Consider the following 8,126-nt stretch of genomic DNA (forward strand, 5'->3'; position numbering starts at 1 on the left):
GCAGATGACAGATAGCAGAGAGAGTGGTTGGTAGCTTGCCGCATGGTGCGGGTCCTTTCTGAGTTTTAGAAGGGTGATTGCTTTTGACATTCTCCAGATTCTTGGCAGGTTATCCTGATTGACAACCTGTGTCGGGAATTTGGAAAACCATTGACGGGCATTGGTTCAAAGGTGTTTTGGGAATTCTGGCGAAATGTTGTCATATCTTGCCTCTGTTCCGGGTTTGATGTTGCTCAATACAGTGTCTAATTCAGTACTAGTGAATGGCACTGTGCACTGACAAAGTAGAAGTCATTGAAAGCCATTTGTTTGCATCTAAGAGCAGAATTTAGCCTGTAGTCAATTAATATGCAATAGTCACAAAATCATTAAAATTTAAATGTTTTCATCTTCCCATCCACTCCTCCAAATATAAGGTTTTCCTGTGCCCTGATGTGTGTTTATGGTACCTGTCATTGTGAGGTACATGTGCATATTGAGGGTGTGTCTATACTCCAATTAGACAGCCTTGGCTGGCCCAGGCCAGTTGACTAAGGGCTAAGGACTGGGGCTAAGAGGTTGCTTTGATTTGACTCAGTGTATAGGTATGAATCAGAAAACTGTGCTTTGATGTTAGTCTGTATATACTGTAGACCAAGCATATTTGTTCTAGGAGATTTACAACTTGACTGGGCAAAGCATTAGTTAATCTGCTGTAAAGATCACTCTTGCATGGATGGGGCAGAAGAAAGTTTCCAGATCCAATTTCTTGTTATTTTTTTATCCAAATTAGGGGGCTAGTCATGCTATTGGGTTTTCTGCAAACTCCCCAGACTGTTAGCAACACTATCTAATATATGTAGTGTGCTAGCACCCAGAGGGCCCCATCAAGAGATCAAGGCCACCACTGTGCTAGGCACTGTGCGACCATGGGTAGTTCTGCTTAAAAATTAAAGGTACCTTATGGCCCGTAGTAGCATAAATGTTCTTGTTAGAAACCTGATACCTGAGTCTTGTCAGAATTTGAAACATATGTTAAATTATGTAACAGGAGAGTGAATGCTATAATGCAATGCACATGATGTACATTATTATAAATTAATACAGCCCACACATTGTGTTGAATAAGTAGATTTACATGAATTAGTGAACAAGAAATGAGAATAGAGCATATGATCAATCTGCTATAAGGGGCTTATCTCTCTGTTAGCAACAGCATAATTAATTCTTATTTCCACCTGGTATGACAAACCTTTATGGATAAAGTTTCATGTTTTTAAAAGCTCTATTCTGTTACCTTAAATTATGTTACCAGTTAGGCATGCTGTGTACATTAATCTGACATATGAGGAAAGCCAAGATTGGGTTTGGTTTTGGATTTTTTTAAATCACAGGAACCCATCTGTGTCTAAGCAAACATTGAGTTACAGAGTGATAGCTCTGTGCAGTACTTATTCTGGGATGTAGTTAAGTTGGCAGCACATGGACCTGCACAAAAGAGCTACTTTAGTTATTACCGGAGGCTCTTCCAACTGTACTTAGAACACTGTAAATATTTTCTATTCTTGGGTTGGTAATGTGAAGCAATCTGAGTTCAAAGACTGAAGTTGTGCCCATACCATCTTTTAAAATTACCCACCAAACTGTCTCCCTTCCTCCTACTTTCATGTCTTGCATTTGGGATGTTTACTTTGGAGCATCCCAGTTGGCCCCCAAGTATTTCCTGTTGCTTGCAAAAGTAACACTCAAGGGCATTTTTCAGATTTAAACAAGGTGCTTAGCAAAGTTTGAGGACAAACATTCAGCACAGGAGTTTTTGTGGCATTTTTTGGCTACTTCAACCATGCACTGAACCAATATAACACGAGAAAAAGAGCAAAACTGGGGCTGCTTAAAATACTTTCCCTCTGCTTAGAAGAACATGCTGTGTGGCAACACAAGAAAGTTTTTGTGATGCTTTCTGCAGGCTTGGTACCTGTGCTAGTGTGCTTTCTCCTTCTGTAAAAGGTAGGCCTTCAAAAACATAAACAAACTAAGGAAACAGTATTTTCTAGAATTACCCAAATCTTGAATGCTGAATTTGGAAGGTGCAAAATGGAACCAGTGTTTTCTTATTAAGCCCATTAAAAACTGCTATTTTGAGTTCAGTTCAATTTCTAAATTGGCTTACAGTAAATAGAGGGACAACTTTTGCAGCAGAAGAAAGAAAATCCATTCAGAAGGGATCAGATAGCTAGATCTAGCACATTGTTTCAAAGTTAAGTGGGATTCCTAGGAAGTACTTGGGAAGTGGGGAAGGCAACTTCTTACCTCTGGATCCATCCTTTTGAAGCTGCACCCTGATGAGGAACTCATTGTCTGCTAATCGCCTGTTACATGAGGACCAGACCAGAAGCCCAAACTGGATAAAAGAGTGACTGACAGATTAATGGCTGTGCTTGTTCTGAGCCAACAACTGTTACGAACTTGTGACCACAGGAAAAACGCTGGGTGAGGGTAGAAGGAGTGTTCACTGGCCAGAGCCCTTGCTGGAGTTGGGGGTGATCTCTAGAAAGTTTATTAGCATGTGTGTAGGTTCTTTTATTGTTTTGAGTATGTTTTCTCTATAATGCTTTTACCTCAAGAATAAATGTGCTTGCTTAGAAAGAGCTGCGTGGTAACTTATACCTGTGGGCAATAGCATTGTTTACCATCTCTGAGGAGAAGGCAAAGCAGGCCTGCTGAGGCAATCTGTGTTGCTGGGGGATTCACATTGTAGGCAGCCAGCAATTACCCTGGTTAGGAGCGAGACACATCTCCACCCAAGAAAGGTGATGGCTGGCGAGCTGGAAGCCTAAGGGTGGGTGCCCTTGTTGGACCATGAGGGGGAAATACAGGTACAGTTCCTCTGAACTGTGGCACCTGGCTACCTAAAGATAGGCTCCTAAGGCCCTATTTAGGCACTTAAATTAAGGTGATCTAATTTTGAAAACCCAGCGCTTTTAGCTTCCATTGAATTCCATGGGAGTTCCGAGTGCTGAGCTCTCCCTAAAATCAGATCACTTTTATTTAGATGTGTAATCAAGGTCTGAATGAGCTCTCCCCTGACGGCTAATGATGAGCTGGGAGAAAAAGGCTTCAGCGCCAGACTCTATTTACATGAACACACCTAGTCTGCCTCAGTGTTCAGCAGAGAGAGCTGTGTTGGCCGAGTGATCAGTTTTGGCTGGTGTTGGGTTACAAATCACTTTCGTATTGAATGCAGGGATAATGAAATGTTGTTATCCTTATTGTATGAGTAAAGGGCAGCAGAACTGTGCTTAGCCTGTCCTTGTTGAGGGGGTTCAGATGCTAGATCCCAGTGGACAGAGAGGACAGATGTTTCTGCTTGGTGGTGTGGCTCTGCCTAAGGCTTGGTCTACACGACAGAGTTAGGTCGACATAAGGCAGCTTGCATTGACCTCATAATGTCAGTGTACACAGTGCAGCCTTGGTCCTGCCAATATAAGTGCCCTACTACACTGACATAGTAACTCCACCTCCACAAGAGGTGTAGGGCTTATGTTGGTGTAGGTAGGGTGATGCATTGTCTGTGTCGACACTGCTCTGTCAGCTGTTGGCTGTCATACTTATCACTTTCACAGCTCTGTTTCCTCTCGTCCAACTGCCTTAAAATGGATTCCTTGTAGCCATGTCCTAAGAGTCATAGGCACCATTTGACTTGCCCCTCTTCACTCCAAAGACAGAGCTGATTAGGCTCAATTGAGAGCCTTTTGTTTCATTACGCAATCCCCAGAGTGCTCAGCCTTAGACCTGCTGCGGGACATTACCGAGGAAGAGCCTGCCCAGCCTGCGCTAGCCGTGAGAGTCCCTTCCTAGCTGCTGAAATCACTGGGAGCTGGATGGAGCCTCAAGACTGACTTGCAGAGGTCAGAGTAGAGAGGCAGGTGGCAGTAGAAGGTGATGGCGCAGGGCCATCGGTGATGAAGCAGATGATGGTGTGGTGGAGCGAATGGTGGCATGACTGACGACAGCAGCGGAATGAATGATGGTGCTGCAGCAGGCAGCGACACAGAGCAAACGGCGGCAACTGTGAGCCAGTTACAGTGGCAGCAGCAGCTGAGACATTGCTCAATGTTGCTTCTTCCCTCCCGTCCCCCACCCCCACGTGGGAGGTGAGCTCACTTGAATGCACCTCTGAATTCTGGCTCTTCACTGACCAAGGACAACAGCTGTGAGTGGGGTGCGGTGAAGGGAAAGGGGAGTGGTGTGTTAAAAGAACTTTTGTTTGTTGGACTGCCATACCGCAAAGTGAGAAACTGAGGCAGAGGATGCTGCCCAATGTACTCTGGGGCAGGAGTTTTGCTTGTGGTCAGATGTAGTCAAATCATGGTTATGGTGTTTTCCCTAACTAATGCCAGGTTCCTTTCCCCTTTTTGTTAAAAGTTTTCTCCCTGTACACAGACTCAGTGCTTGCGAGTGGGGAGGTATTGTATTATACGGCTTATTGAATTTTATTTCAGCATGCTGCCTTCCATGGCTAGGAGCTTGATTACTTTCTTTCCATGATAATTGGTCCAGTGATGTGTTAAAGTGTGATTCTTCTTTGAAAATAAACTCTAAAATTGTCTAATTGTGCATGAAGCTAGTCTATAATTGCCTGTTCCTAGCCCTTTGTCTTGCAGGTAGCTCTAATATCGCTAGTATTTTTTTTTCTTTTTTTAGCAATGAACTAAATCAGACAGCAGTCTGGCCAACAGTTGCAGGTCACTAATAAACCAGAGGTGTCACAAAATGGAAGCACTTTGTGGCATAAGCTGCCCTTCAGTACATGTGACTCCTGGTTGTGGAAATGTCAACCTCTCAGTCTGCTTGTCTCTCTCTTAGAATTAGTTTTATTTTTTATTACAGGCACCTGTAAAGTGACCTTCACCATGGTATTTGAGTGCATTCTACATCAGTGCTTTTCAACCTGTTTTAGGGGTCCGCGAAAGGTTGTCATTCCTATTGAACAGTGGTTTTCAGCCTGTGATCTGTGGACCGCTGGAGGTTCGGTCTAAGATTTCCAAAGGGGTCCGCACCTCCATTAAAAAAGTTTAGGGGTCTGCAAATGAAAAGAGGTTGAAAACCTTTGTTCGACATGATTTAGATTAAAGAGTAAGACAACATAGCCCACAAATAGAAAGCATGTGTTCCATCAGCTCCTGCAGCACTGAAATAGCTCATCTTAAAGGACTGGGGAAACCTTGCCAGTGGGCTAAGTGCCAGGAGATTGCAGGGCCTGCAATAGTGGGAGGGCTGGAAAAAGATATTTATCTTAGGCTGTGTGCTAAAAGTGGCCAACTTTGAGCTCAAGCAAACCTTTGGTAGCAGCAAATTCCAGAAGGACCTGGAGCTGAGAATGCCTTGACCCAGTTTCCTCTTTGTCTGGACAAACAGACAGAGAAACCTGGGTTAAAGCATCTCATAGCCATGATATTTCTGTCACTATGATATTGAGCTTCCACAGATACCCCTATAGCTGGCCTCTTTTTGCCCATAATGAACATTACATAGGGACTGTTCACATATGTCTCTCTGACAGACCACAGGAGGATTTTCTTCAGCCTTTTTATATAGCTATTTGGTGTAAAGGCATGGGTAATTCTTGCAGAAAATGGGCTCTAACTGCTGAGTAATCCGTGTGTGTGCCATCAGCATAGGTAGGCTTACTCTTTCAACAGGCTACTGAATGAGCTGACATGCATAATGATGAGCTAGGCTTCTGTGGTTCATTTTCTTTGCTTTTAGCACTGCCTTAGTGCATCTGTTTTTGCATTTCTGGTTCCTGCTCTCTGACTCCAATAAACGTAACTTGGACAGCAAAGCAGAACTTCATTTGGGCAGCCTCAGGTAGCAGAAGTATCCAGGGTAGGAACCTGGGTGCTGAAGGGAGCATACTTAAAGTGGTTTTACATCTCTGTTTTAGGGCCCTGTATATGCTTTTAAAAGGGAGCAGGCCCTAAAAATGCAGCATGTGCCCTGTCCCCAGCACCAGCCTATGACCAACAGCTGATTCTGAGTGGGCTGGTCCCTACCTATGCCCCAACCCATCTAGCGTATGTCTATACTGCAGTTAAAAACTCACAGCTGGCTTGTGCCAGCTGATTTGGGCTAAGGGGCTGTGTAACTGTGCTGTAGATGTTTGGGCTCAGGCTGGAGCCTGGGTTCTAGGACCCTGCAAGGTAGGAGAGTCTCAGAGCTCAGGCTACAGCTGACCTGAGTCAGCTGGTAGAGGCCAGCCTGGGACGTTTTATTGCAGTGAAGTGATACCTCTAGTCACTCCCCACTCCCTGTGCCAGCTCGTGCCCTCTTGTGCTCCTGAAGCACAAGCCCCAACATCCTGGCTGCTTCCATAGCATTTGCACCAGGGAAGGAAAGGTTAGGGTTATCTGTGCCGTCTGACCACTCTTGTGCCCCTGGCTGGAGAGCCAGAACCTAGCGATGAATAGCATCTATACCATTACAATGTAATAAGGTCTTTGGTTATGTTACTGTCAACCCAAAGCAGTTTAATTAAATAATAATGCTTAGCTCTGGTTGCACTTTTCAGCTCTTTACAAAGGAAGATGAGTATCATTTCTGGGTCACAGAGTTGACGCGGCTTTGCCTAAGGTCTAAGAGCAAAGCAGAAACAGAAATCAGGTCTCCTGACTCCCAGCCTAATGCCTTATCCACAATACCTTCCATTTCTCCACCTATCCCCAGTAGCACAGGGAACTTGCCTTCTGGCCAGCCAGCTTCATCCTGCAATAAATAGATCCAGGGCATGAGTGGCAGCACTCCCTTTAAATGTGGTGCCTTAAATGACTATCTAACCTGCCAAAGCTCAAAGCTTTGAGACATTGGGATGTCACAGGACTCCACATACTTAAGGTGATAGAATTAGACCAACAAAATGATTATTTAATCAGTTATGTAAGGATATTGCTCCTGTGTCTGTGCATGAGTGAGGAAGCCTGGAGGCAGCACCTTCTTTTACATTTCCACGCCTTCTGTGCACAAACTGGTACTGCTGGGTATACAAATGATTAACAGTCCCTGATAAAATTCCTCTTCATGCACAGTTAGCAGCAGGTAAAGAGGAAAGAAGGTTTCACTATTATCATGTTAAGTGATTGCTTGTAAGTATGTTTTAGTACAAGCTGTAATTTGTACGTGTGCCAAAACCAAACAGTGTGGAAATAAAATTGGTAAACGATCTATGTTATAATGTAGCTCAGTGGAACATGAGGCTATTTATATAAAGGGTTTAATGACTTTCTTCATCTCTCTTCTTAGGAAGACAACACGTCTGGCAAAATTTTGAGAAGGCTCAAAGCTTTAAAGAAGGCTCGTCTAAATAAAGGAGGGTTAAAGTGACATTGCAGTTACTTAATCCTGTTCTTTCCTGCCATGTGACTCGAGCAAGACAGAGGTACAGCTTTTCTTTTTCCCGGTGCACAGATTATACCGCTCGTAGCATCCTCCAGCAGCAGTTCTGTACATCAAAGTGGCAATGGAAATTAAACAAAGCAGTGGCAAGCATTTTACAGCAGGACTGCTAAGTAAAAGTCAGGCATTTCCAAATCACAATGAAAATTTTGCTGGCTGAAAAATGAATCAAAGGAAAATCCAACTTTCAGCTTTTTGGACTGGCCCTTGAACCAAGAAGGACTGCATCAAATCCCACCTAAGGTCAGCTGTTCAAAGTGATCTGAAAGCTTCTGAATTTATTCAAAGTAGTTATTCAGCTATCAGTCTGAGTTGTGTCTGTCTGAGTTTTCAAGGCAGCAAACTAGAACCTGAAAGTTAAAGTGTCAAATGTATTGCATTTGTTTGCACTCCATTGAAAATGGACTCACTGTTTTTGCATGTGTACAGTTTACAGCTTTAATTAGCAAGCCTTTTTTATCTTACAAATAAAGATTTAAAATTGCTAGCTGGAGATTAAAAGACAACTGGCTTTTAATTTTACTTCTGGTTTTGGATAGACCCAGCAATATTTATGATGGCAAATTTGGTTTTTAAGTCGTTTCCACACTGATCCTTGGACCTCCAGTAGTTTTTGTTCAGATTATCACAATTTTATTATGTCCAGGATTGTATTTCACTGGGACAGCTTGTTAAACCAAATGGAAACGTGATTG

Source organism: Emydura macquarii, unplaced genomic scaffold (genome assembly GCF_026122565.2).
Source record: "Emydura macquarii macquarii isolate MOO-44397 ecotype Brisbane River unplaced genomic scaffold, CSIRO-AGI_Emac_v2 contig_1045, whole genome shotgun sequence".
Classification (NCBI taxonomy): Eukaryota; Metazoa; Chordata; order Testudines; family Chelidae; genus Emydura; species Emydura macquarii.